Below are 25,986 nucleotides of genomic sequence, written 5' to 3'. Positions count from 1 at the left end.
CTGTGTAACTGAAATTGACAGAGATAAAATTCATAATGGTAAGTCCAGTGCCAGAATATTTTGCCTGATCATTCAGGGCATTATTCTGCTGTGTTTGTAACTAGGGGAAAAAACAGTTTCAGATCTTATTAGAAAGAATTTTATTTCTGGTTGCTAAGTAAGTTTCAACTGCAGCAATAGGCAGAATCCTACATTTATTGGATCCCCAAATTCAGTAGGATGTGTTGAGGATGATCTTTAATTTGAAATTCTCTGCCCTATTCACTATCACTTTTAAAATAAGGACTGTAATCAACCACTTGACATAGTTGTTCAGGCATATAGTTTGAAATCCTAGTATTTAGATTACTAAACAGTAATCAGTGATTGATTTATTTGTGTTTAGAGCAAATAGTTCCTGAAAAGTGATTCTGAAATGAAGATATGTGAGCTTTCTTCTGATTAGTGTTTTGGCATTTCTTGTTATGGTCATATATAGTAGATTTTGAAGTTCAGATGTTAAAATAGGCATCAAGATAAAATCCAGTTTCACAGGTGAACAGCAGGATCTTTTGCATGTTCCTCTACTCCAGCTGTGTGTCCATCCCACCTGATGCTCCCTGTGAATGCACAGTTCTTAGTGGCACTTGCTTCTTGCAGCTGATGTTATGACTGTTCCTGGCTGGCAGAAATCCATATCCATTTTATTCAGGCAGTCATTGGAGGTTCAAAGGGGGTGAGGAGTTTGGAAATGCAATTGTGTTTTAAGCTTTCAAGTCATGCTTCCTGCAGCTAAATGTTCTTTCTAGGATAATTCACTAGGATAAGTCTTTAGTATGCTGCATTGACAATACACAGTTATCCTCTCTGTTTCAGATATAGAAAGAAACTGGAATTGTAATTTTACGGAGGGTTTTGTGTACTTTTTCAATGGTTTAGATATGAGGAGGATTCCTGTAACTGAGTTGTCCTAGAGATCCAGTCTGTGATAAAAATAGTATGCAGTAGGAGAGACTTAATTGGTTGTTTGTGGAGACAAAGAAACCAGCATCACCTTTGAGAGATAAAGCAAACAAGAAAAAAAATTAAAATTCCATATATAAGCAGTGATGTAAATTCTAAATCTAGAAACTTGTTTCCCCTTGACAAAAATTTAAGTGAAAGGGACATTGCCAAGTTAAACCAAAATGGAATTGAATTTTTTGTGAAAAGTGAGCTCTCGACATTAAGTCACATTTCTTTAAAAGATATGATGGTAAAGAATTATAACAAGTATTTGAATCAGAGTTCATGCACTCCAAACATTGAAGTTTTACGTTACTACATGAGAACCCCAACTTGTGTTGTTCAACTGCTCTCATATTTTTCATGCATCTACTTATGGGATTTGTTCTTTCTTTATATTTTTCTTTCTTTTTCTCATTACATCATGTTTAATTTTTGAATATAAATTTGCAGTTCAAGAGCAGTGAAATTATGCATGTGTGTGGGTAGAAAACGAGAAGAGAACTTAAGAAAGCACTTCAGCTGTTCTTTTGTCTCTGATTTTGTGTTGATTATCTCAAAATGGGTTCACATGGATATCATTGTAGTTGTTACTCTAGGGGGGAAAAAAAAGGTGTACTTATACTGACTATACACAGTGGTTATTCAAGTGAAGTTTGATGCTGTCTGGGATTGTGACTTCTGCCAAGCTAAGGAGAAGGTGCTGACTGGGGTAAACCCCTGCATGGTGGAACTGGCAAGTGCAGTGAGGTCTGGCCATGCCCCTCCTGTCTGTGTTTCCTTCTGTTCCTGGGGCTGAGGTTACCTGAGAGCCTCTGCTGCATAACTGGGATATAAACCCAGCATGGCATTTGTCCTTGGGATATCTGTGAGCATCGAGAAGCTCCAGAAGTGAAGGCGAGGGCTCTCCTGGCTTTGTTGGAAGAACAGGTAGAAGATTCTGCCCCGATTTTTTTCTTGGTGTGTTTGTTTGTGTGTTTCTGCATGAAAACTTTGTTCTTAAGATTTTATGTTTAACAAAGGTATTGGAAAATAGCATTTTTAAAGTAAAAAGTTAGTTTATTGGGGGTTTTTGTCATCCTGCTAGTACCATGGTAAAAACAGCTTTGAGCTAAAAGACAAATACTTTCGTTTTTGATCATTCCTCCATCCCTGCAGCTTTAGCAGGATTTTCTGATTTTTATCTCCTTTCCCCTTTCCCCCTTTGTTTTGTACCACTCTGTCATAATCTGCCTTACTTGCCTTCTACCCATGTGCTCAGCTCAACCTTTTTCTACCCACAACACACAGATGTTTCTGTCTCTTCTTATTTGACCCTTTCTGTTTTGCAGTTCTTTTTGAGTGATGAAAAGTGCACAACACATACAGTGTGTTCTAGAGCAGGGTCAGTGAAGGCTCCAGGGTGGCATTGTAACTTTAAATGTTGATTTCAAAACCCCATTTTATATTACATCATGTTCGCATTTCAACATTTGCTGCACATTCCTGCTTTCCTCCCTCTCCTACGTGTTTTACGGACAAGCAAATGAAACAGTCCTTGTTTTCTTGGATCTCTGTGATGGTTTCCCACAAATTAGTAAGGCTTCTGTTATTTCTTCACTGTATCTTTGGGCTTCTAAGTAACATTTTTAAATTTTCTTTATGTCTTTTGCAAATGTGTGCTTTATGATGAATGTGTATCCTGGATTGCAGTTTGGGATTGCAAATAAACAGTGGTGCATGAGTTGTAATTTTAAAAATAAGTTGTGAGGCTGTATAGGATATTTCTTTTTAAAGAGTAGTGGAATGCATATACAGTGCTTTCTTCTAAATAAAAGCTGAAAGAAATTTAGTTAATAGTAATCTTAAGATTTGTAGTTCATGGAAGAAATTTCCTGCTAATTACCATCTTTGTAATTGATACTCAGCCCATGATTCAATGTGTCCAGCTGTATGTAAATCTTCTCTAACCATGAATTTTTACACTTCTTTCCTCATGCAAATAAGGAATCTTCTTGATTTCTTTCAGGGACTCCAGTATGATTCATTTGGTAATTGTGTAACTGAAAGGCAGAGTTTGTGCTGCAAAAGGTTTTCTTTCTTTTGAAAGAGTGGGAATGTGTGTGTGACTTCTGAGCTCGGTTGTGGCCTGTGGGATTAGTGACTGGCCTCTTCTGGGCAGTGTTGCCTGGTAAATCAGGTGGCGCCCTGGGGAGTTGGCAGGGCAGGAAGAGCAGTGGTGCTGTCTGTTGGATTGCTGAAGTCCAGCCCATCCCTGTCCTGCCAGGAAATGGTGGGACCTTCAGGGAGTTTTCATCTCCCACGTGTGACCCATGTCTGGTACTCTTCCTTCTCTTGGTTTTTTTAGTCTGTGGATCTTGTCCATGTGAAGGTTTTAGCTGGTGGCTCCATAGGTCAGAAGAGCTCTCCAGCCCTGCTGTCTACTTCTCCTAGAAAGTGTTCTGCAGATTGCTGAAATGGTCATGAGTGCTCCCTGTGCTCCCCTTGCTGCCCATCCCAACATCTCCACCTGCAGTTCCTTCACACTGATCATGCTGTGCTAAACCAAAACTGTGGGGAGCGTCACATGTTAAATCAGCACACTGCCAAATGTCACTGTAGCTCTATGATTTGTCTTACCTGATTAAAAGTGTGTATTTTACCACCAAGATCTGATGAGAACATGCTGAGTTGCTTGAGCCGTTTTCAGTTCTTACATGGGGGTTTTAATGCTGGTTTTCATTGAGGTAAAATAGTTTTGATGCAGGTATCCCAGAAACAAGCTGTTAAAGGTAACTATCAAATGGGGGTGAGAGGTAGCTCCTGATGTAACTGCTTTGGCAAGGCTACAGCAGTGTATCATGAAGTGTGAAGTTCAGTTCAGCAGTGCATGTCAAGTGTGTACTGAGTCCATTGTTAACTGTGAAACACTTCTATTTGCAGTGATATGAAAGCATCTGAGTGTATTGTTGCAGTTAATTCCTGTGAGAAGTTGGCTAAACAGGGCCTGTGTGATCGTTAGGCTTGTTGAAGTAATTCAGAATGTGGAGCTTGCTCTTGCAAGTTGCTTAGAATTCAGATGTCTGTTCAACAATGCACTTGGTGAGAGAGGATATTGTGTGTGATCTACAAATAGTCCTAATAGCTTCCTATTGCTTGCTACAGTTCTCTTTCCTCAAGTAACTCAGGTACTTTTTCCTTGTTATCTGATAGAAAATAATAGGGCAAGTATTGAGTTGGTAATATATACCCGTAAACCTGGAAAGTAATTTTACCCAGTAACTTATCTCTGGAAACATGTCTGTGGCATCTTTCAAGTAAGAGTTTGACAATATTTACTTATTGCTCGGAGAGAAACCCAAGGCTTGGTTCAAGAAAGCAGTTTTGTGTCACTGTTAAATGGCATTACCTCTGTTTATCTTATTGTTTGGGTCTGGTGGTCTTTATTCACCCTCTATATTTTTCTTGTATCCTTCTCTTTCATCTTATGTTTATCCCTTTGTGGCAGAGTTTATTGTTTTGCCACTGGTAAGCTTTCTTATCCTGCAGGCTGAAGGTATTATCCAGGACTGGGTCATGACAGCATTTTTTGATCCCGTAACTAAAGTTGGGGGTGAGTGTATTTTTTTAATGGAGTTTTAAACAGATGGGCTGAAAAAGTCACAGTTTCCTTCAGATTTTATGTAGCAGTTCTGTTCAGGCACATGCCTGTGTGTCTTAAATAAATGGCTAATACATTGGTAGTTACAGTTAATTATTTCCATTAGTTTCGCACCTTTCATTAAACAGGGTCATTATCATCACCATGATGGTACATGGACCTAGTGAAGAATGGAGAATCAGAAATTACTTGCAAATGAGGATTTCTGTGATGAACAACACACTTTATGTATTCATGCTTGTGCTTATTAGTATAATATATTAATAATGGTTAAGTTACTGTGTTTTCAAGCTCAGACAGCAGTAAAGAAATGTCCATGACTCTCTGTTTACTAGAAAGATGGATTGATGAGATGTACAAAAACCAGTTTGGATATTAAATAATCTGTGAAATACTGTGTCTGTCTTTTCATAGCAGAATTTATTTTTAAGTTAATATATGTCCTCTTCCTCTTAATGGAAGTTCTTTTATTTCCCTGTTATAAAAGATTTTTATTTTGTAAAGACAGTATCTTGATGCTGCAAGCTAGCAATAAAAATAACAGGAGGCATCTTTCAAGCAAAGCAATCTCCATGTCAACAAGTAATATTTGTGAGAGAATTAAAAGCCCTTGAAACACGTTAGAAGACATATGGTGAATGGGTGGGAAATACTGTCCTATTCATTGGTACTGCAGACTGTGGTAGGAATTGCAGCATCCCCAAATTGCTTGTTCAATACCCTTCTCTTGGCTTTTTAAGTCGTGAATGGTTAAATACTGATCTGTTGTGAATAAGCTTAACTGAACTCAGTAGAACCACACTTAAGAAGATTTATCTCTTTATTTTCCAAGGTCATGTATTGAGGCAGCTCTTGAAGGTAGATCAGATCCAATGTTTGACAGTTCCTTCAGGCTGTGTAATTTTTCAGAAGCCTGTAGGAAAAGAGAGAGATTTTCTGCCAGTTTAGACCAAATAAAAAGTTCTTGTAGTAAAATTGTTTCCTTGAAAGTCAAATAATGCTGTAAGAGTTATGGAATAGATTTTGTTTTAGTTGTGGGATTGTTTGTTTTTTATACTTTTGTGTGTGTATTTGTATGTGTGTATGTATACTTGTGTACATTTATATAAAACCCCCAGCAACTGAAACATTTTAGAAAAGAAGATCCAGGGTTCTGTGTGAAAGTAGAAGCTATTGAAACATAGGTTCCTGCCAGGAATATGTAAATCAAATAGAGCTGGTAACAGCCAAAGACTGACTTTGCTAATTCCTTTACACTTCTGTACAATAGGTCTTCTTGACTTCTATTGTTTGTTCTCAAAAAAAAAAAAAGTGAAAAATGACCTTCCTGTTTGCTGTCAAAACTAAGGTATCCTTTTGGGGTTTGGTACTTAGTTCTTGGCTCACATAGGAGTTTTTCATTCCCACCAATCCTGGCAGAAAACTGTTCTCCTCTGTGCTGACTGTTAAGATGAGAAGGACATACACTGAGAAGTGCCTTATGGGACCTGCAAGGTGAACAAGCATGTAGTGTGTTTGTTTGGGTACTTGGCTGGGATTTACCCAAGACAAGATTCGCAACTTTGGTCTCCTGTTAAAGATTCATTTAGCTTTCAATTATACATTTGACTTGCTGTTTTCTTTTTGAGTGAAGTTCAGCACTGTCTCTACTTGGAGATTAATTTATAGCTATTTTGATGGTGGTTACAAGCCTTGAGCTGTGAAAATCCTTTCTTACCTTTTCAACTCCCTTGTGGTTTTTGCAAAGGACAGATTTTTTCCTATCTCTAATATTTTCTCTGTGAAAGTGTACTTAAAAAGTACCTGACTGACTGCTCTTCCATCTCCCTCCCTTCCTTCAGACTAACCGTCTGTTACTGCCTGTTTTGTTTTCTGATGGCTATTTGCTATTTATATATTATGCTAAAATACTCACAGTATAAGACTGACTTTCAGAAAGGCAAACCACTCCATTACTCTGTAAAGTTAAAAAACAATTGCAAAATAAGCCTTTATTAAATTTTACTTCCTTACAAAAAGTGTCTTACATACTTGTCTAGAAGTGTTCTATTAGCATGTAGCAGAGAATTCGAGAAGCTGGTCAAGACAGTGTCTCTGACAGAAGCAGCTGCTCAGAGAAAGTGCACAGAACATCTATATTGTGGTGTACTAAAAGATCTGTACAGAACTAAAGCATACCTGCAAATGTGTAAAAGACAGAGGTAAGAAATAGAACTACCTTCTGGTGTCTGTAGTTCTTAACTTTTCTGCATAGAATGCTGGGAGTATTTGAGTATTACATATCTTATACTTTGTTAGAAATACAGTGGAACCATTAGCTGTGCTTCCTGGTCTGGCATTTCCTTGCCTAAGCAGTGTGAGAGGGGAAAACCAAATTAAAATAATGAAACTTCTGTTAACAGTTACCTTTTTGCTGCTCTGTGTATTGGAGGGCATTGTTAGCATGCACTGCAAAGAAAAGTATATTTATATTGGAAAATGTATTACTACTGGATAAAACGAAGTGCTTTTGTTAGAAAGGGTGTATTCCAGATACTGCATTTGAATATATAGGCATCTTTAGTCATTGCAAGAATTACATACTTGAAAGGTAAGTAAAATTCAGAGGCTAAACTAAAGTTGAGGGGACTAGCCACAGAGTGGCTGGGAAAGTGAATGTGCATATCAAGTCTGCTGGTGCCTTAAGCAGTAGATTAAGCGGAAAAAAATTCTAACATCCCTCCTGCTGAATTCTGTACTGCATTGTATTCACAAGATGGATATTCAAGGAGGAAGCAATATTGCAATTTGAAACCACAGTCAAGTGCTCATGCATTTGTGGTGTTATTGTTTCAGTTCCCCTTCATTCCAATGGATAGAAAAACCTTTGCAAAGATTGCATTTCACAGAAGGTTAGTGTTCAGAATATTCCATTTATGATAGTCAACAGGTGACATTCTAGACCATAATTTTATGTATTTTATCTAAAGCCTAGCCAGAACACTGATTAAGAAAATACTTTAACATGAACTATTTTCATCGAGTTAAAAAAAGAAAAAGAAAATATTTAATTTCTCTACATGTCTTTGCATATCTTCGTTTGAAACCTAATGAGGAACCCAACAGATAAAAACTGTGAGGTGTTATACTGTTAGTGTTTTCAAAACTACCCCTTATCCAGTTCAATTTCTGAGGTTTGAAATCTTGTCCATTTTTAATATTGCTTCTATCACCATTACAAAGCCATCCCCAGTCATTTCTCAAGTTGCAATAAAGTCTCTACATTGTCTGTGTTACTTTACAAAGTCTGAACATAAAAGTAAGTAGACAGAAGGTGATATTATTCTGTTGTCTCTGTTATTGCTTGCAGTTACCTACTCCCAGCCACTGCCTGTGGCTTCACTGATGTCTCAGACGCTCCCTTAGTTTTGTTTCTTACAAGTCACATGTGATAAACAGCCATTTGGTGTTCTGCCCTTTCGTGTATCCAAAGATAAGAGAAACCAGCTGGTAAGTGCTGTGTAGAGTGCAACATGGAGTATTATATGGGAAATGGGCATTTCAGTGGAGTATCCCCTGCCCAGTGTTGCTCTCTGGGTTGAATTCTGTCCTTGCTTTCATTGGGTGTGAGCAGCAGCAGGGGCAGCTGTGCTGGGGAGAAGGTACAGCAAGCACATGTTGTGCTTCTGCCTGGAGGGGGCTTTATTTAATTGGTGGATGAACAGAGTCCACTATCGGCACTAATCCTGGTTTTGTTTTTTAACTGGAAATTGTTCAGTGATGGGCACTGATACTCCAGCTAGGCAGATGGAAAGGCAGCAGAAGGCTTTTAGATTTAACAAAGTTCAAGTCCTTGCTTTGTCAAGCCTGTCTCAGTTCTTTCTTCTGTTTTAACTTTGTCATTAAGGAGTGGAAGAATGTTGCTTTAATTAAAGAAAAAAATAATTGCAAGCAGGTGTTAATATTTTTAATACTGTTTTGTGTTTATCCTTTCAACTGTTATCTGCTAACAAAGATAAATAAGCATTTTCTTTGTGAGGCTGCTCTTCTGTCATTTTGATAAGATTAAGTTAGCTTTTAGACTATTAGTAAGTGATTCCAGTTTTATTTGTATTGCCCTTGAAATATGTTTGATGTGTTCACTACCAGTTTTCATGCTTAAAAGAAAGTATGCTGTTTTTTGCAAGCACTGCTTGTTTTCTGTTTCAGTTGGACTGCCATACCTCCTTCTGACTGATGTGTAGAAAGCCCTGTAGACCACTAAAGCATTGTCTGCTTTTTGGGTGTATGTTGTTTCTTTCTTGTTCTGAGTAGTTAAAATATTCTTGTTTTGAAATCAATATATTTTCTTGTTGCAGTTTGTTTCAATTTACTTCCAATGTTTTCCATTTCAAATGACCCTTTTTAGTCTTCCTGACAGTATTTTCTGTTCCTCTTTTCTCTGTTGCATTGTGAAAAATGCCCTTTTGCACAGGGTAATTTCACAGCTTAATTACTATGCTCATTCTTTTTTTTTTTTTAAATGTAATAATTCTTCTAGTAACAGTGACAATTCCAGCATATTCCTGCTTGCATATATGTGTGTATATTCTTAAAATAATGGAGAATGGTTTGGAACTTCTGATTGTACACTGCAGGATATTGAAAATTACAGAATACACACAAATACAGCCAGGTGGTACAGAAACTTTGTTGTAGGGGTTCTAAGCAAATACAGCATCTCTGTCCCTCCCTCTCCCTTTCTGTGTTACTCATTGCTTACTAAATGTTGGTGTGGAAAGTTAACATGGGTGAATATTTACAAAATAGATGCATCACCTTGAAATGTAAGTGTGCAAGTAAGTGAGATGAGCAATGTTTGGTTAATGTTTCAATGTTTCTTAAACTGAACCAAACTAAGAAATATGTATTTTCATTTTAGTTTTGACTAAAGAGTTGATGCCTAATCATGCAAAATAACTTTTTTTCACAAACGTGCCCATGCTATTTTTTGTTATCATAATTTTGACATTATTAATTACCTAAAACTGAAAGTTCTAAAAATAAGTAAATTATATTTCAAAAATCTCCCTGAAAGGAGTGTGCATTATCAGCAAGAACAATACCAGTCTGAATTGTGCTCAGAAGTCAGAGAGGACCTGCTGCCTTAAGAAACGTGCTTATTATTCAGTTTAAATAACTTGATGGGACACTGTGAAATTAAGACACAGGAACCCAAACTTTAAAACCTCTGTTAACAGCATTTAAGTTGTAAAAGATTTGACTGGGTTATTTTCTTGTCCCCTTTAAAGAAAGCAAATGATTCAGTAGGCTTCAGGCGTATAGTTGAATGGCCTTTTTTTCAGGGAATTTGAGACGTGTTATTTTTAGGGAAACACCAAATCCCATCTGTATGCCTTAGCATTTAAATGTTTAAAATATTAGTTTTGTATTGGTTAACAAAATCCCTGGAAAGTATTTTTTCCATCACAGAGAAGTTGAGTTTATCTTTTTACGGGTGCTTTAGCATGTTCCTGGATGCTGTAATGCAGAGATGGTTAATTTTCTAGCAAAACTGGTCAGAACAGAATTGCAAGTGTGCCGAGAGCAAAAAAGCTTCAAGGGTAACCCTGGTCTCTGTGGGCACATTGATCCCTTGGAAGGAGTGTCTTTGTGTGTTTTGTCTACCTCTAATCCTTGCTTCTGCGGTGGAGAAACTTAACCCCCAAGTAATGAAGTTCTCTTTTAACAGATCATTTTCCTTCACTAAATTAATTTATTTACAGACTTCTAAACATTCTAAATTCTCGAGAGTCCCAAGTTCTGGTGCCAATTCCAGCTACAGCAGTGACACCTGTGCTCATTTATCTCAACCATGCAATCCCTTTTAAGGGCTTGAATTTTCCTTTCTAATCTGCAGGCTTACATCACAAAGTCTCCTTTCAAAGCCACTCATGTGTGCTCTGAAGCTGATCGCTGATACCATGTGAGGCTGTAGCAGGCTGCAGCCTGGGGAATTTTATCTCTGTCTGCCATAATGGGCCTATAGTAGGCACAGTTTCAGGTATAATCATTTTATTTTTGTATTCTAAAAGTCCTGTGCCAGTGATTTAATTTCAGTGGCGCAAATGCAATTAACCAATAGGTAACCAATACAGAACTATAATTTTAAAATAACGTTTCTCGTGCGGTTGATACAAAGCTGCTGTGTAAATACAGGACTTTAGAAAATGTGTGAAAGACTTCGGATTTTATAACATTTGTGAAATGACTGTGCTGTTTATCAAGCAGCAGGTCTGTGGGCCATATAGGATGCAGCATGCCTTGGTTTTGCCCTGGGAGGGTGCTGGCAGGTTGTGTATTTGGTTCCAGAGTTTTACAAGTGAATGAGACAGTGAACTCAGAGTCGACTGCTCCATGGAGAGTTCCTTGCCCCAAAGCCTGTAGGATAGAATGCAGCAAACTTGCATCCTTTGTGCATGTTAGTCCTGCTTCTTGGAGATTTAAGGATCTTTCAGTCCCTAGAAATATTAATGATCAGAGCTGGCCTTAGGGTCTTGGCTCAATGGCCTGGGGATTCTGGCATGGTTTAGGAGAGACACTGGATAATCTTTCCTTACTTTGCAGTTGAAAGCTCCTTCATGCTTGTCTGTGAAGTCACTGTGTTGCTGCTGTAGGAAAAGAGCTATTATGTTTGTTTTTTACCACTAAATGCTGAGTTACTGCTGAGTTACTAATCCTACCCCTAACCCTTTGGGGAATCCTAACCCTAACCCTTTGGGGGTGAACTTGGAGACACTATGGATCTCCACCTTTAGAATCTCCTGTATCTGAAGCTCTATCATAAGGGAACTAGATAGGTCCTAAAGTTCATGTGAAACAAGAACAGATCCTAAACTAGTTCTGTCTTTTCAGAAGGCTGAATGGATAACTAGCAGGAGCTGTATTTTATAGTCTGTATTTTGTTTTGTAAAACAACACTTGTCAACCAGAGGGTGAACAAATTTTCAAACAGCTTTCAGATAGAGGGGAATTGGAGTATCCTGAAAACTGGCATCAGAAAATTGACTGTGAGAAAGAAGTTTTTTGAGGTAATTCTTGTTATAACAGAGGCTGCTGTAAAATAGACCTGAGTGTAGCTGGCACTAAATGGAAATGTTGGAGCTGTGTAACAATCTGCTTTTCAGCTTGGTGCAAGTGTCTGCAAATAAGCACAGGAAGCTACTGAACTGGTAAAAAAGCTGTCTAAATCAGAGGTGTAAAATATTGCCTTAATTGATGGTAATGAAGTTAATAATTGCTTTTATTTTACCGTATCTTCCTGAAGCTTGTCTTCTGATTTGGGGATTTTAACTTACTTCTGTGTTTTTCTTGGACATTGATGTGTTGGTATTGGAGGTGCATAACTTGGCCTGTCAAGTTACATCAGGCTTTAGGGGACAGGTTGTATTAACTTTTGGTTGCCTTTGGCTCTTCTCTTTTCTGAGCATTTGCAAAGTCCTGCCGGATTTCCACCTTGTTTTAATTAGGTAGTGGTTGAGGGCACACGAGTTGTCTGTGCTGTTGAGTTTCTCAGACAGGGTGTTCCAGATGTAGAACCATTGAACTGCACCTGCAGAGAGGAATAAGAAATACTGTATGTGTGCTCAATGATTTGAAACAAGATTTTGTTACAAACCTGATGCTTCAGTTAAATTGCATTGCACTAACATGTTTATGTACTCACTGAGTTTTACTGAAAATTAAGAACATTTAATATTCTCTGAACAAATTTGATTGACAAGGGTTCCTTTTTTTCCCTCAGATTAACAGGTCAAGTAAAGCTGAAGTAAAAAAGTTATGCTGATCCTTTTGCTGTTGCACTGAAATGTAACCAATGCACGAGGAATACCTTTAAATTCTGATTCTGACTTACATGTATGTTGCAATTTTTTAAAGTAATTTTTCCCCCAGTCATTTTGTCTTCTGAAGTCAGGAGTGCTACATAATTGGACTTCAGAATTCAGCCAGTGGAGAGCTCTGCATAGCTTATTCTTTAGATTTGACTGGGTTGTAATTTTTAAGAATGAGCAATTTGAAGCTAGGATCTGTTTCCCGGAGATGGGTAATGTTGGAAGGAAGGTGATCCACTTCCAGCCTCTTTGTTGAATCTATGTGTTCTACATGTTTATGTCACTAGGGAAGAATAATTTAAAATTATTTTCTGTTTGCAGAAATGCTTACCTTCTTTCTGTAAGTTAGTGGAACATTCCACCAGATGATTTTGAATAAACTTCCTCCTTCTCTCCCTGTCCCCAGATAACACCTTTTGCAAACTTGGTTCATTTTAGTTTCATTTTTGCTGCTATCAGTTTGTAAGTAATAATGCTAATGTCAATGCTACAGTGGCAGTACTGTTATATTGTAACTTACTGGTCATACTTCCCTTGGCTGAGCCCTTTGTGATGGGAAAGCAAACCTTTGTGTCTATGCCTGATCAAGTGCAAAGTGGACCCGTGACCTGAGCAATCCATATTCTCCTTTTTCTCAGGGATATGCTCACTGCTGATGCAAACCCTGGAGACTTCTGTTCCAGACTAACTTTGGTAACATCACAGGGACGTGCCCAGTGGCATGCTGCATACACTGAGAAGGTTGTGAATGCATTGTGTGTTCATGGGGGAAAAGTGTCTTGTAAGAGAGAAGATGTTTACCAAAAGGAAGTGTTTGTCTGGAGAGCTCCCTTGCTCCAGCAAGTTTGTTCAGATGTCTGACCTTTCTTGCCTGCAAATGGTCACCCTTCTCAATGTTTGCTCTTCCCTGTGTTGAAGTTTGTTTTCTTTCTGGGTTGAAATAAAGCCAAGTGTTGGTTTGGCCCTGGCTGTCTTTTCATTACAGGTTTTTTTGGGTTTGTTCTATCCCGTTTTTTGTATGCTATTTCCAGCAGTAGTGTGATGTTGGAGGAAAGAGACAACAGTAAAACATTTCTTGCATTTTTGTGTCTAAGATTGCAGCTTGGATTCAAGCATCTGAAGCTCCCCATCCCTCCTTGGCCTTTTCTTTTGTCCTTTGGTTCTCTGGTTGAACTCACTGTTGACAGTGAATGAAGACCTCCTTAGTCAGGGTAGCTTGACAAAACAGAGGAACAGAAATGAGTAAACTAAGGTTTATAATTTTCTAGGGTGGTAAAGTTGAAAACAAAGGAATAAATTTGTACGAGGAGGTGGAAGAGAGGACTTAAATCTTTATAGATGATGTAAGGTTATCTTACTGATAAGCATGCCTGTAGCTTGAGGGCTGTATATAGCATAATTCAACATAAATATATTTTTCAGTGGATGCCAACTAGTGAAAATCTGTCGCACAACATCAGAAGTAGAATGCTGAATGTATTATGTAATGCATAAAGCAGGGTCTTCTGTTTCCTGCTTTGTTGTAGCTAAAGCAGTGCTAGGGATAGTTTTGGTTCAAGCATGGCCCTGCTGCATGCAGACATTCTCCCATGGACTAACTACTTTTTTTTTCTTGTGGTTTAACCACAAAATGTGTGGTAAACTGGACTAGTATCTCTTGGTTTCCTTCATACTTAAGGAAATGTGCTGTGAGTGTTTTACTGCATAAAAAGTAGCCTGCAAGTCAGGAGATGTGTGACTCCCCAAACTTTTCCTTCAAATGAAAAGTATTTTGTAGGATTATGTTTAAATCCTGTCTGAAAAATAGAGATTTCTGTAAATCCGTACAAACATCAATGTTTCCTGCCCCATCTCGAATAGGAAGACTGAACAAACCTGAAGTCTTGCATTTTTTTCCATGCTGAGATTGAATGAAAAGAGTGTTTAAAAGGGAGTCAAAGCCCAGTAAGTACAGTCACAGAGATAATGACAAGTATTCATAGCTTGTTGAAATAATTTTCCATTTGACAGGAGTTTTGGTATTTACTTTTCATTCCTGCTGCTTTCCCATATGCAGTTTAACTGAAATGGCCTTAATTATGACTCTAGATAACAAACATCCTTCGGGCAATGGGGTGGTTGTTCTCTGTTCCTTAAGCCAATGCAGAGAGATCCTTTAGCTGTGCTGTGAAATTGTCGGTGCTTTGTTTTCCTACTGCCAGTCTTATTCAGAGAAACATAATTTCTTATTATGCATCCTACCAGGAAATCAGCTGGTCCAGATTAAATGAGATGAGTTTTGGTGGTGTTTGGACTTGGGCTGAGACCACCATGTTTATTTTATTTTAGACTTCAAAGTAAACTCTTAAAAGTGAAATATCTTTCAACCCACACAGCTCCCACCATATGGATCAGTATCATTGGACTTTTTGGTTATTAGGTTAATGCAGAGGAGCTATTTCCAATTACTTTTCTCTTTCAAATGGCTGAGCCACTGTGTTTCTGTATTTAGGATTGCAAACTGAGTACTAACATACTTTAATATCACAGACTGTTCTTCATGTTTGAAGAAGCATTTCTAACATTTACTTCTGTAAACTTAGAATTTGGGGTTAGTAAGTCAAAGTTGCATAAAGGAGGTAAGTTCTCTTTAGTGTCCTCTTTTTATTTCTCAGTAGCAAATATGATGAGTACAGAGTGTTAGTATCCTTCAGGAAATTAGAAAACCTGTGACATATATAAGATGAATGGTTTAATTTAGTTAATTTCTTTCTCCTTGTTTCATTCCTTCTTCTCCACAAACTTCTTTTGTTGTCAGATACTGTATTTACTTTTTGTATTGCTTTTGCTTGTGTATGAGGGAGGCCAGTTTGGTATCTTGTAATAAAAATAGAGATCTTTCAAGGCCAGGTGCTTGAAATTAATTTTTTAAATAGAAGAAGTCTAGTTATTAATGGCATACTGAGTGTACATAATTTCTGTGGAAACTGCGTATGACCAGCATTCTATCACTCTTTGATTTAGGATACTGTTAATCTGAGGAAGGTTCAACTTTAAAGTAACTGATTATGTTTTAATGATACTGAATGGCAAACATACTTTTGTTCTTAAAATGCACAAACACAACAAAAGCTATGCTTTTAAGCAATTTAAAACTCTCTGTGGTGAGGCCTTCAGTCATTTCCCTTTACCTAAATTTAATAATGAATCTCTGTTGTTTGGTGGAATCTGCTTAAATAATGGTGTGCAGCAGGAACAAGAAGATACATAAACTGTTATGAATGATAATTTGCAGGCTAAGTCAGGGAAGGGGAGGCAGCGTCTGCTGAATGGGACCAGGATGTCACCTTCTGTTCTTAGTCTGTTCTCTCAGTATGTCAGGTGGTTGGCAATGTCTTTGGTAAGTGGTCTGCCCTCAGGATTGCAACATAAATAACTCCATTAAGACAAAAGGAGGAATAGAATTACAGCATCTTCCGTCTATTCACAGAAACATAATTTGGCTGTAACAGTTCTTTCTTAAGGTACAGTCAGCTAGAAAGGTCTCCTAATGCCCTCTGCAGCCTGGGAAATTTTTCTCCTGTCCTTTCTCATGATAGATTAATAGAAATGGGGTTTTCAAGAGCTGTGAAACAGATGTCAAAATTGCAGTGAGAGCAGTGACAAACTCTGCCTTCTGTGTTTCTTGTTGTCGTTAGATCTCAGCATGGTTTCAAGTCAGGATGAAAGGAACCACATCAATATAGCAATTCCTTTTGCTTGTGGTGGATGTTTATGTTAACTGTTGTCTTCAGAATATTTTTGGTATGTTCAGAAATGCGTGTGATAGAAAACAGGAGAGAATTGGTTTGGGTGCGCTGCAGTGCCCTGGGGAGGAGACTCGTGCCTTATAATTGTTAATGTTCATGGCAGTGTGTAAGAAATCCAAATGCTGTTTGCAATTCTTCAGCCTTTCTTTCTCTTTGGCTCTGGAAATTTAAAAAAAAATGTTTTGGGAAGTTTGTAAATGAAACTAGTTCTAAATTCACTTACATTTTTAATGTTTATTAAAAACTTTCATATACAAAAAACCCAAGGTGGAGCTCAAATCTTTAGTGATTTGTTAATCTGTGAGTTTGCATTTGTAAAATGTACAAAGATAAAGTCAACTGTCGGTTTTTCTCTCTGTTACAGAATACTTTTTCCTTACAGCCTCTTCACTCCAGACTATTCTTTACTTATTAATCTGAAGCAAATGTTTTTAGAGCTTGGAAAAGAGGAAATTATCACCATACAAAGACTGTGAAATAGTAACAGCCTTAGAAAGTATTTGTAAAGTGTATTCTGTTTTGAGTATCCTGAGTTTGCATAGTGTCCTGATTTGTGAAACATTTGCACATGTGTTACGGTTATGGGTTAGGTCATTGAAAGGTAGTTTTATCCTCAGAGTCAATATTCAGTGTCTTAGTTCTTTAAATATTTATGACTATACCTGAGACTAAGGAATTACGTAGTTTTTGAAAAACGTTTTGTCTCCTCTTCTGAAAATGTTAGACTCTAATACATAATGTTCTTACAGCAGTTGTCTTTCTGATAAATAAAATAAGCAGTGATTCCCGAGGAGGACAAAAGCTATCATAAATTCCATTAGTATCTGAACAAATGCTTCTAAGTGTTCTTGGAAATAAATAAATAAATAAAATTTCCCCGTTACTTACCATATGGCGTTGCTTTAGATCTTGCTGGGAGGTCTTGACTGTTTTATTTCAATTATTGCATAACCCCACACTTCAGAAGCTTGTTCACATTAATAGCTGGCTAAGGGAGGCCTGGATCTTTATTTTCTTTAGCATGTATAGACTTCAGCTTTTAGCTTTAATGATATTCACTGAAAGAATTCAAACTAGCTTTCCTTCTCAGCTTTTTTTGCTGGCAAGAGAGGTACTCTTCATCTGACTAAGCAATAGTTGATTTCTCTTTTTTGTTTTCTTTCTCCTCCATAATAAACTGTGGATTTATTTTAAGAAAAATATAATGTCTGAAATTTCTAATTTTTTTGAAACCTGGGGTGATTTACATGGAGAATAGTTGACATAAGGAATGATTGACAGCCTCTAATGGCTGAAGTTTATTTAAAAGAATGAAACACCAAAAGGCTTTTGTAGAGAATATTATTAACTGCTAAATGTCTACTTTGCATATTTTCAGATTATCAAATATGCAGCCTACCACTAGTGTTTTTCCGAAAGGGTTTTGGTGTTGGGTTTTTCTCCCTGAACTTCTCCTCCAGTGCAGGATCTTCAGTCTTTCGGGCACTGATACACTCCTGTTTCCTTGGGAGATTCTCGTCAGAATTCTGAAGTGTAATTAGTGTTACATTTTTTTAAAGATTGCCCCCAACATGCTCTTCGGCTTTGCCCCTCTATATACATATTCTGTAATTTAAATAGTGTTAGGAGTTGTTTTAAATATTTTTGGGCACATTGTAGGAGGAACTGAACTCCTGCAAATTACGGCATCACTGTATGTTTTTAATGGTATAGGAAATACTGCAGGATGTGATTTCAGAGCCTGAGAAGATACTACACTAATTGTTAATTTTTTTTGCTTTTAGGTTGATTGGTCCAGTGAAATGCCGACAAGGCAATGGTGGGCAGTTTGGGGGGCGTGGACTGGTGTGTGTGTGCGCGCGATTTATTCTTAGATGACATTTCTTTGTTTCCATAGCTTAGATGCACATCAAAGTAATGTTCTCATTAGGAGTGCACTTACTGTGTTTGTGATTTTTTTGTGTGTGTGTGAAATATTTAGCAGTGTAGGTATATAATACATTTTAAAATACATTTTTCCTTTGCAAGGTTGATAAATCTGCCACTCCGACTCTTGTTGAATAATTCACTATCTCAATAACTATAACTTTTATTTAGCTTATATACTTTATTTGGTACAAAAAAATTGCACAGTAAGATACTTTTAACATGATTAAACTTGCAAAAAATAAATCCAATGGGATATTAGATGCATTCTTTATTATATGGCGAAAATATTTCTTAGAGTTCCTCTCCTACTCTCACACCTGCTTTTATTATTGTAATTTATCCATTTTTATAATGCAGTTTCATGATTGAAATTGTTGTGGAATTACATACTATGTCAGTAGGGATCTCTTCACCTCAATCAGCTACTGCAAGCCTTTTCCCAGATGAAAAATACTAACCATGGCATGAACACCAATAATGAAGCAGTTTAAAGATTTGGGTGGATGTTCCATGGGCTTCTAAGGTCGTGTGACTTGAATTTTTACCCCAGTGCTAACTCTATGCTTCCTTCTATGCCTAGTAAAAAATTATAGCTAGTAACAAATTTTATAGCAGATTATAATGTATTATAATCCTCATTGGCCACCAGCTTAGACAAAGATTTAACGTAGAGGCTTGTGTAGGTGGAAACTTGGTTTTGAAAATGAATGAAGGGGGCTTCTCCACTACAGAATGAGACCAAGTGAACAGGTACTACTTGCTTGTTACTGCTTTTTAGTCTTGCAGCTGAAATCTGTATTTACTTCCTTAGGAAGCTTCATGCTTCCTGCATCTTCAGGCTTGGATTATTTGAGCTGCTGGCATGCACTGCATTAGGCAGTCATCTTTTGTGTCTTATGTCATAAGAAACTATTTACCAACCCCAAAATACGGACTTCTGGTTGAATTGATTTCTTTCAGCGGAGATTCCACTTGCCATGTTGTATTTCCTAATGCTTTGGAGTTGATGCTATTTATAGTTCATGGCCAAAGAGAGAGACAGAGATTACAGTCAGTGGAAATCTTTCTGATGCAACAGTACACAACAGTGTTGTGATATGCATCCTGCCGTGGTGCCCTGCCTGCTCTGCCAGAGAGCTGCAGCCTTTTACAGCAGCTTTGTGTTGGACCTTGACATCTGCTGATAAAGTCTCAGTCTGTGAATACTGCCATTGTATTTATCTTAGGCCTCCAGAAATACTGAATCATGTGAGTACTCTTGATGTGGAGATTTATCTGTTTTAGCTGGGTTACACAAAATCTTCAGTAAGTCTTCATCCTAAGTGAGCTGCTTTTGTTTTAAAATACTGAATTGTGAAGAAAAATCAGCACGAGGTAACCAAATATGCAGCATCTCAATTTGTAGACCAGGGGTATTCTTCAAGACTTTCAGTGTTTTTTTTTAAATTTCCACATACCTTTAATGAGATCTTTAAATAGTCTTTAAAACCTATAAGGTTTTGTGGCTTCCTGTGCTTCATCAGGAACTGCAGGTAAACATAAACATTATATTTGTTTCTGTAAGACAAATCTTAGTTCTGTATTTTGCAGTCTGATTATTTTCCCCTTCCGTAAGGATTATTCAGGTAACTAATCTTCCTTTCCTCCTTCCTGTTCAAAAATGAATCTAATGCTGGGTGAATCACACTGTGTCATGGGCTGCCTGTGCATCCCGGGGCTTACTTGAACCCACTCTTCTCATTGGGTGGTGGTTGTTGTTGTTATTATTATTGTAAAGAAAGAACAGGGATTGGAGAATTAGAAACACATGTTTATTTGGGTATGGAATCTGCTGTTCTGAAGAAAATTGACTTAATAGCAGATAATGATATTAAATCCTTGATATTTAGAAAAATTAATTTGCAGTGGCAACAATCAAAATAATTACTCTTCACTTTCTTTCTCTTTGTTACACCTTTTTGGACAGCTAAGTTCAAAGTTGTTTATTTCTAGCTATGTTGTAATTTTATGTTTAGTTTAGTTCTCCCTGACTATATAATTTTGTGAAGTATTTTTTCCCCAAAACAAAGGTGTTTTTTACCTGACATCTATAAATAAATATTTTATATATTAAATAGGGATCTGAGTAGATAATCCCATTGGCCTTTGTGCATTAGTAGTAGTTGGGCTTGAGTTTTGTTGGTTGTTGTCACCAAACTTCCAGGGGACAAAGTGGAGCTGAGGGTGTCCTGACCTTACTTGTGTATTTTTCCTGTGAACTGTTGCTTTCTGTCCTTTTAGGATTATGGTTGAGGTCTTGTTTCATAGAAAAAGAAAAAAGTGTGAGGACTCAATGGCTTCCTGAATCTTTATTTCTGCCCTTCAGTTTTCAAAAACAGGCAGAGAATTGGGCTGTACAGTGGCAAGTGTGTCGTGTGTGCCTGTGAACCCAAGTGTAGGTGATGCCTTGTGCCAGAGCCAGTGCGTGCTGGCACAGACTGCTTTACTCGTCTGGCCTTGGCAGCAGTGGGGGAAGGAGTGGTGGTCATTCTCCAGTAATGCCCTTTGGGGTTTGGGGTGTGGGTTTTGGGTTTCCTTTCCGTCTCCACCTCTGTTCCGGAGAGAGGTGTGCCTGTTGTGGGTTTCCAACAACTGTTTCATATAAATACTTGAAAAGTGCTGTGTGCAAGCTGTGCCCTTTTTATAGCTACTCTTCATTCTTTGACTGTGATAAAAACCTACTAATCTCTATCTTGCCCTTGTTTTGTTACTTGACCCCATATCTTCTGAGCCTTGAAAAATTAATTAAGAGGTATTGATAGATTTGGGTAGGCTATCCCTTGAGACTCTGAATTCGGGGTGCTGGAGATGTTTCTCTTCAGTGTGGGTTCCCTGTAGAAGTGTTTCTGGGAAGGTGTCCTCCCAGAGGGGCTGTCTTTGGGCACTGCTTCAGAAGGCACTCAGTTTTAGGGAGAGGCTGCACAATTTGTTAATTGACTCTGCTGACAGAATGAGACAAAACACTCAGGTTTCTTATTGATGCCAGTTATCTGAAAATTTTTAAACAAAAAAAACCAAAACAATGAAACCACCCACAGTGTTTTTGCCATTGTTGTTCTGAAGTCCTTGGAGTGTATTTATTGTCATTTCCAGCAGCAGAAGACCACATGATAGAAGGGTTCCTTCAGGGCAGCACAAAGCTTCTGGGACATTTGTCTCCAATTGTCCATCTGTGCTCACATCTTCCAGCAGTTTTAGAAGGGGTGTCCCTGTTCCAGTCCTTTTTTTTTTCTCAGCTGCCTTTTTTAGTATCAGTGGACTGTTCTTTCTGTCTCATGTTCTCCGCTTTTCTGCAGGTGTTCTCTGTTCTGTGGGGCTTAGCAGAGCTGGCTGCAGGGAGCAGTGTGGGTGTTGGCTTTGTGCAGCTTGTTGCCACAAACACTTTTTGAAACGTTTGCTTTCTGCTGCTGCGTTATAGGTTTGCCTCCCTTGGGCATTTTTCCATTATTAGAATGGTAATGGGAAACAGTTCCTGTCCTCTCCTGGTGAAATTGGTATATCTTGAAGCTGTACACGTCTTTCCTTCTTTAGGTTTTCTTAATGAAAGCTTTCAACTCGCTTACACTGTGCTGCTTAATAAAATTTTCTCTGCTGCCTTTCTCTGCTTTTCCTTAGATTTCCCATTGCTTCCGTTTGCTCCTTCATTTTGGTAATGTACCTCCATTTTAGTTGGAAACTGATGTCTCTTGCCAATAGCCCCAGATGTTTTCATCTACATTTATTTCTTTGAGAAAGGAGTCTTGGGTTTTGTCTGAACTTTATTCCTAAAAAGCACCACATTCTGTGGACGGATTTGTTTATTTCTTGCTATCAGCAGTAATTCCACAATGGTGTGTTGTAGTGTTATCATTCTCTTTTGTTACATTTTATAATTTCAGTTGTACAAGGCTCAATATTTTACTTAGAAAACTTATCAGGCAAATATTGTGTATTTCACATGTCTTATTCTTGTATTCAAGGATGATTTTCTTCCTATTCTGCTTATTCTGAGTCTTTTACCTACAGGAAAATTAGCTTAAACATATATTTGTGACAAAGATCTGTTTGCTTTGCACAGGCTGTGGTGTTCTGTAGAATGGCCCATGGTGCTTGTAAGGTGACAGAAACATATACACGTTCAGTGCTACTTACGATGGAATATATTACAACATATTAAATATTTAAAAAAATAAATGCTTCTGCTCCTAGGAGGGAAAATGACAGAACTAGAACAAGAAGAATTGCTGGTGGAGTAACAGATCTTTTTCCTTAGTTTGCCTTTGAAGCAAGGGCTTGTCCTTGGAGTTTGTGCCTGCTGCATGAACTGCATGGAACATATACCTTAGGTTTTCTTTGATTTTTGCCTTTTCTTTGGTCAGTATAGATCAAACCAAAGCCATTTGAAGTGCTGGCTGAAGTACTGCAGAGGGACAGGACGGGTCCAGTTAATTATTTAAAATTTGTCATCCCTTTTTGTATCTGGTATGAATTGTTTCCTTCCTGTCTTTTAAACTCAGTATCTAATTTTTGTGTAAGTATATTACATTTTCTGCTGAAAAACTTTGATAGTTTTTTTTGACATCATGAAACAACTGAGCTAATTAAATTTGGTTTTGCTCAACTTTAGAGGCTTTCTTTGCTCATTAGAGATATTTTTCAGGGATTTCACATAGGGACTAATTTTGTTGTCTTGCCCTGTTTTAAGCAGCCAGAATATACAGTGTGCATTTGGAGTGACATTTGTTCTTACCTTCACAGAAGAGCATGTTTTGTGGTTTGATAGTTATTCTCCAATGAATGACAAATTTCCCATTTCAAATATAAATGAAGCTTGGTATAAGGCTAAGTTAAAAGCAGATTAAATGAGATAAAACTAGGTTGTTTTCGTTTGTTGAATGCAGCAGTAGAAGTGATTTTTTGAAAAATACTTCAAAAAGGACTTGACTGAACTTTAGTGCACTCAAAGCTTGAGTCTTCAAAGATGAGCTCTCTCAAGCAGTAAATATGTCCCCTGCTCATGTTTTTTACTACTTGGTCAGCATTGACAACAGGCAGCCTGGGTTTTGTAAGGCAAACTGAAGATTAAATATTGGTTTCATGTGCAAAATAGTAACATGATGGAAAGAATTAAGTCAGAACAGTTCAAACTAGAAGTATTAATAGAAACTTTTTTTAAAAAAATGTGATCTGTAAAGCGCCTACTTTTCAGGCTTCTGTTTTTTTCTATGTTTATTATAATAGTCTTCTTGAAGTGTTTTGTGAGATGAAGTTTTTAGCTCTGTTTATGGGACACAGCTGTCACTAAAGTGCTTTGTCACCTCCACTGGAGAGGTGACATTATTTAATCTTAGCATGCTGAATTGCTGCTCTGGAAGGTAAAAAGTTGTATTGAAGTTGCTGAAAAATGTATTTGTTGCTGCCAAATAGTATTCTGTGTCTGGTGGAAATCCTTGCAGAACTAGGTAAACTAGGGAACTTTGGTCAGTTTATTAAAATGTCCTTGGGTGCTGTTCAAGGCAAACGACAACAGTAACCAAACTTATGACAGTAGTGACACTGGCTTACAGCACTGCATTTTCATTTTCTGAAAGTAGGCTACTGTCTTTATCCAGCATTTCCTTTCCTAATATGACCTTCATCTGTCCTGTGAATGCTTTTCCTTGCTTTTTTCCCCTTTCACCTCCAATTTGTGCAAATTCCCAACTGTGGACAGGCATCCCTGTATGCCCATCTCCAGGTGGTGTAGTGGTGTTGGTGCAGAGCCCTCCACATTCTCCTTGGTTTGCGTATGGGCTGGGTTTGTAGGAGTACAAGTTTCTGGTTTACAGGCCTTGTGTTCCAACCCTAACTCCATTCTATGATTCTATGAAATGTCTGATTTGAGTGCACCGTGCAGGCCCCAGGGTGTCCTCCGGCAGTGGAAGGTCCTGGTGCCCATGACTGATCATCCCTGTGGTTACCTGTGTGGTGGTGTTCTTCTGCTAGGTTTCCTCCCTGTTGTAGAGAGTATTTATTGCAAGCCATGTCTGTGTGTGTACTGCCTCCTATTTAAGTGAAAATGCAATTTTAAATTTCCTTAAGTCTTTTTGTTGGATTATAACTTCCTCCAGAAGCAGCAGAGACTAGGAGTGGCTTATGGAAGAGTCTCCTTGTGCTGTAGAAGGGAACAGTTAAACCACAGTGTTAGGCATGAGGAGGAATGAGACATTCCATTTCCCTTATTTGGCCATGATAACCTGTTAATGCACATAATTGATTTGCCAACAAGTAAATACAATGACATTTCTAGTTTTCTTTATTTCCTGAGCAGTATGTGTTCTGGATAAACTTGGGTCTAGATCCAGTGCCTTGAACTGCTGTAGGATATTTGGGTCTTAGGTTTCCAGCTAATTCTCTTTTTGCAGTTTTCCACCAGTGGTGCTGTCCAGGTGAGGTCAAGTAGTGAGGGCTGGTGTGGGAACATCATGTGTGCTGACATGCTGTTTGTGTGCCTGTCGAGGGCAGTTATGTAAAATCCCTGGATAAGCAGGCATGACTTCTGACATAATCTTTTGCAGCCCAGGAGGAAGAATGTAGAATAAGGCTGATCTTGGGCTCCTGGATGTATTTTATAAAGTACATAAGTACATCTCTAGAGGAAAATTAACTGAGGGACTTTGGAGCTGTCAGCTCTTCAACACAGTCTCAGGGTCACTTCAGGCTTGCTCTGCATTTTTCCCTTAATGGATTCCACGTCTGTGTGGGAGAATACCTGAGGGACAGCACTGTTGCTCACTCACCACCTCTGTCAGTGGCCTGGTACAGGCTGATGGTTCAGAGTAGCCACTCAGTGATTTTTCAATTGGTCCAAAACTGTCCTGAGACAGTTCAGGGATGACTTCATGGCTACTTCTGTGATCCTTTCTATAGGGATACTTTATTCTTGCAGTTCCCTGTGCCACTCCATTTTAGCCCTTTGGCTGAGTAAGCAGCCTCCTTTGTGGTGTATATGACATAGCAGTGTTCCTTCTACTGTGGGTGCTTTAGTTTCATCCAAGCTGCTGAGCAGCTGCTACAGAGCTAGTGACTGGGATTCAATGGGAATGAAAGGCTAGTCTTCATTTCCTTCATAAATGAGTAAGACAATATAGATTTTCTTCTTATTTTAGAAGAAAATCTGTAAAGGCTGGATTTTATTTGATGATTGTTTTGTTTTCTTTATAGCCAAAGTTCTGTCCTACTTAGTGCAGAAATGCAGTGGACATTTATGTGCTTGCAGATACATTTTTTAAACTTATTATTTTGAAATTAACAGCAGGTAAATCTTTAATTTTATGCCTGTATATACTCATCATAATGCAAGTGTCCTTTGGCTAGCAGTAGGAGGGATTCATAGGCCAAAAATGGTTTAGAACACTAATTTCTTTTGCAGGTTTGAAGCTCACCTCTTTTAATACAGTGTTGAACATTGTTTTAGCTGCTCTTCTGTAGCAGAAAGCCATGACTGTATTGCATTCAGATCAAAATTTATAGCTGTCTGTTAAAAATAAGTTATAGAAAATATCATTGCAAAGACTCAGTCCTGAATTCATTCCCACCTAATGAGGTTGCACAGGGGCCTCTGTCATCCCTAGAGTTATTTATTTTTAAATGCACATCTGTCTTGCTCAGGGAATCTTTCTTCACTCCCTTTATAATGATGAGCAACCATTTCAATATGCAGAACCTTTACTGTTTTTATAAGTAACAAAGAATTATATGACATCTGTTATATGGCATCTATGTACATCTCTTAAAA

At 38.0% G+C, this 25,986-nt stretch overlaps 1 protein-coding gene across 3 annotated transcripts in view; it reads left to right on the top strand.

Annotated features, from left to right (window-relative positions):
• The window catches only part of CCNY (cyclin Y), a 118,155-nt gene that overhangs the window by 8,982 nt on the left and 83,187 nt on the right, over positions 1-25,986 (top strand). The window contains exon 1 of one of the 3 annotated variants that reach the window (XM_071559898.1): positions 2,492-2,560. The exons of the other annotated variants lie outside the window; for them this stretch is intronic. The gene's annotated coding sequence lies outside the window, so the exon portion shown is untranslated. Of the gene's footprint in view, positions 1-2,491; positions 2,561-25,986 lie in introns of those variants that run through there. 3 annotated transcript variants of the gene reach the window in all.

Source organism: Pithys albifrons, chromosome 7 (assembly GCF_047495875.1).
Source record: "Pithys albifrons albifrons isolate INPA30051 chromosome 7, PitAlb_v1, whole genome shotgun sequence".
NCBI lineage: Eukaryota > Metazoa > Chordata > Aves > Passeriformes > Thamnophilidae > Pithys > Pithys albifrons.
This window is presented reverse-complemented; position numbering and strand designations above follow the sequence as displayed.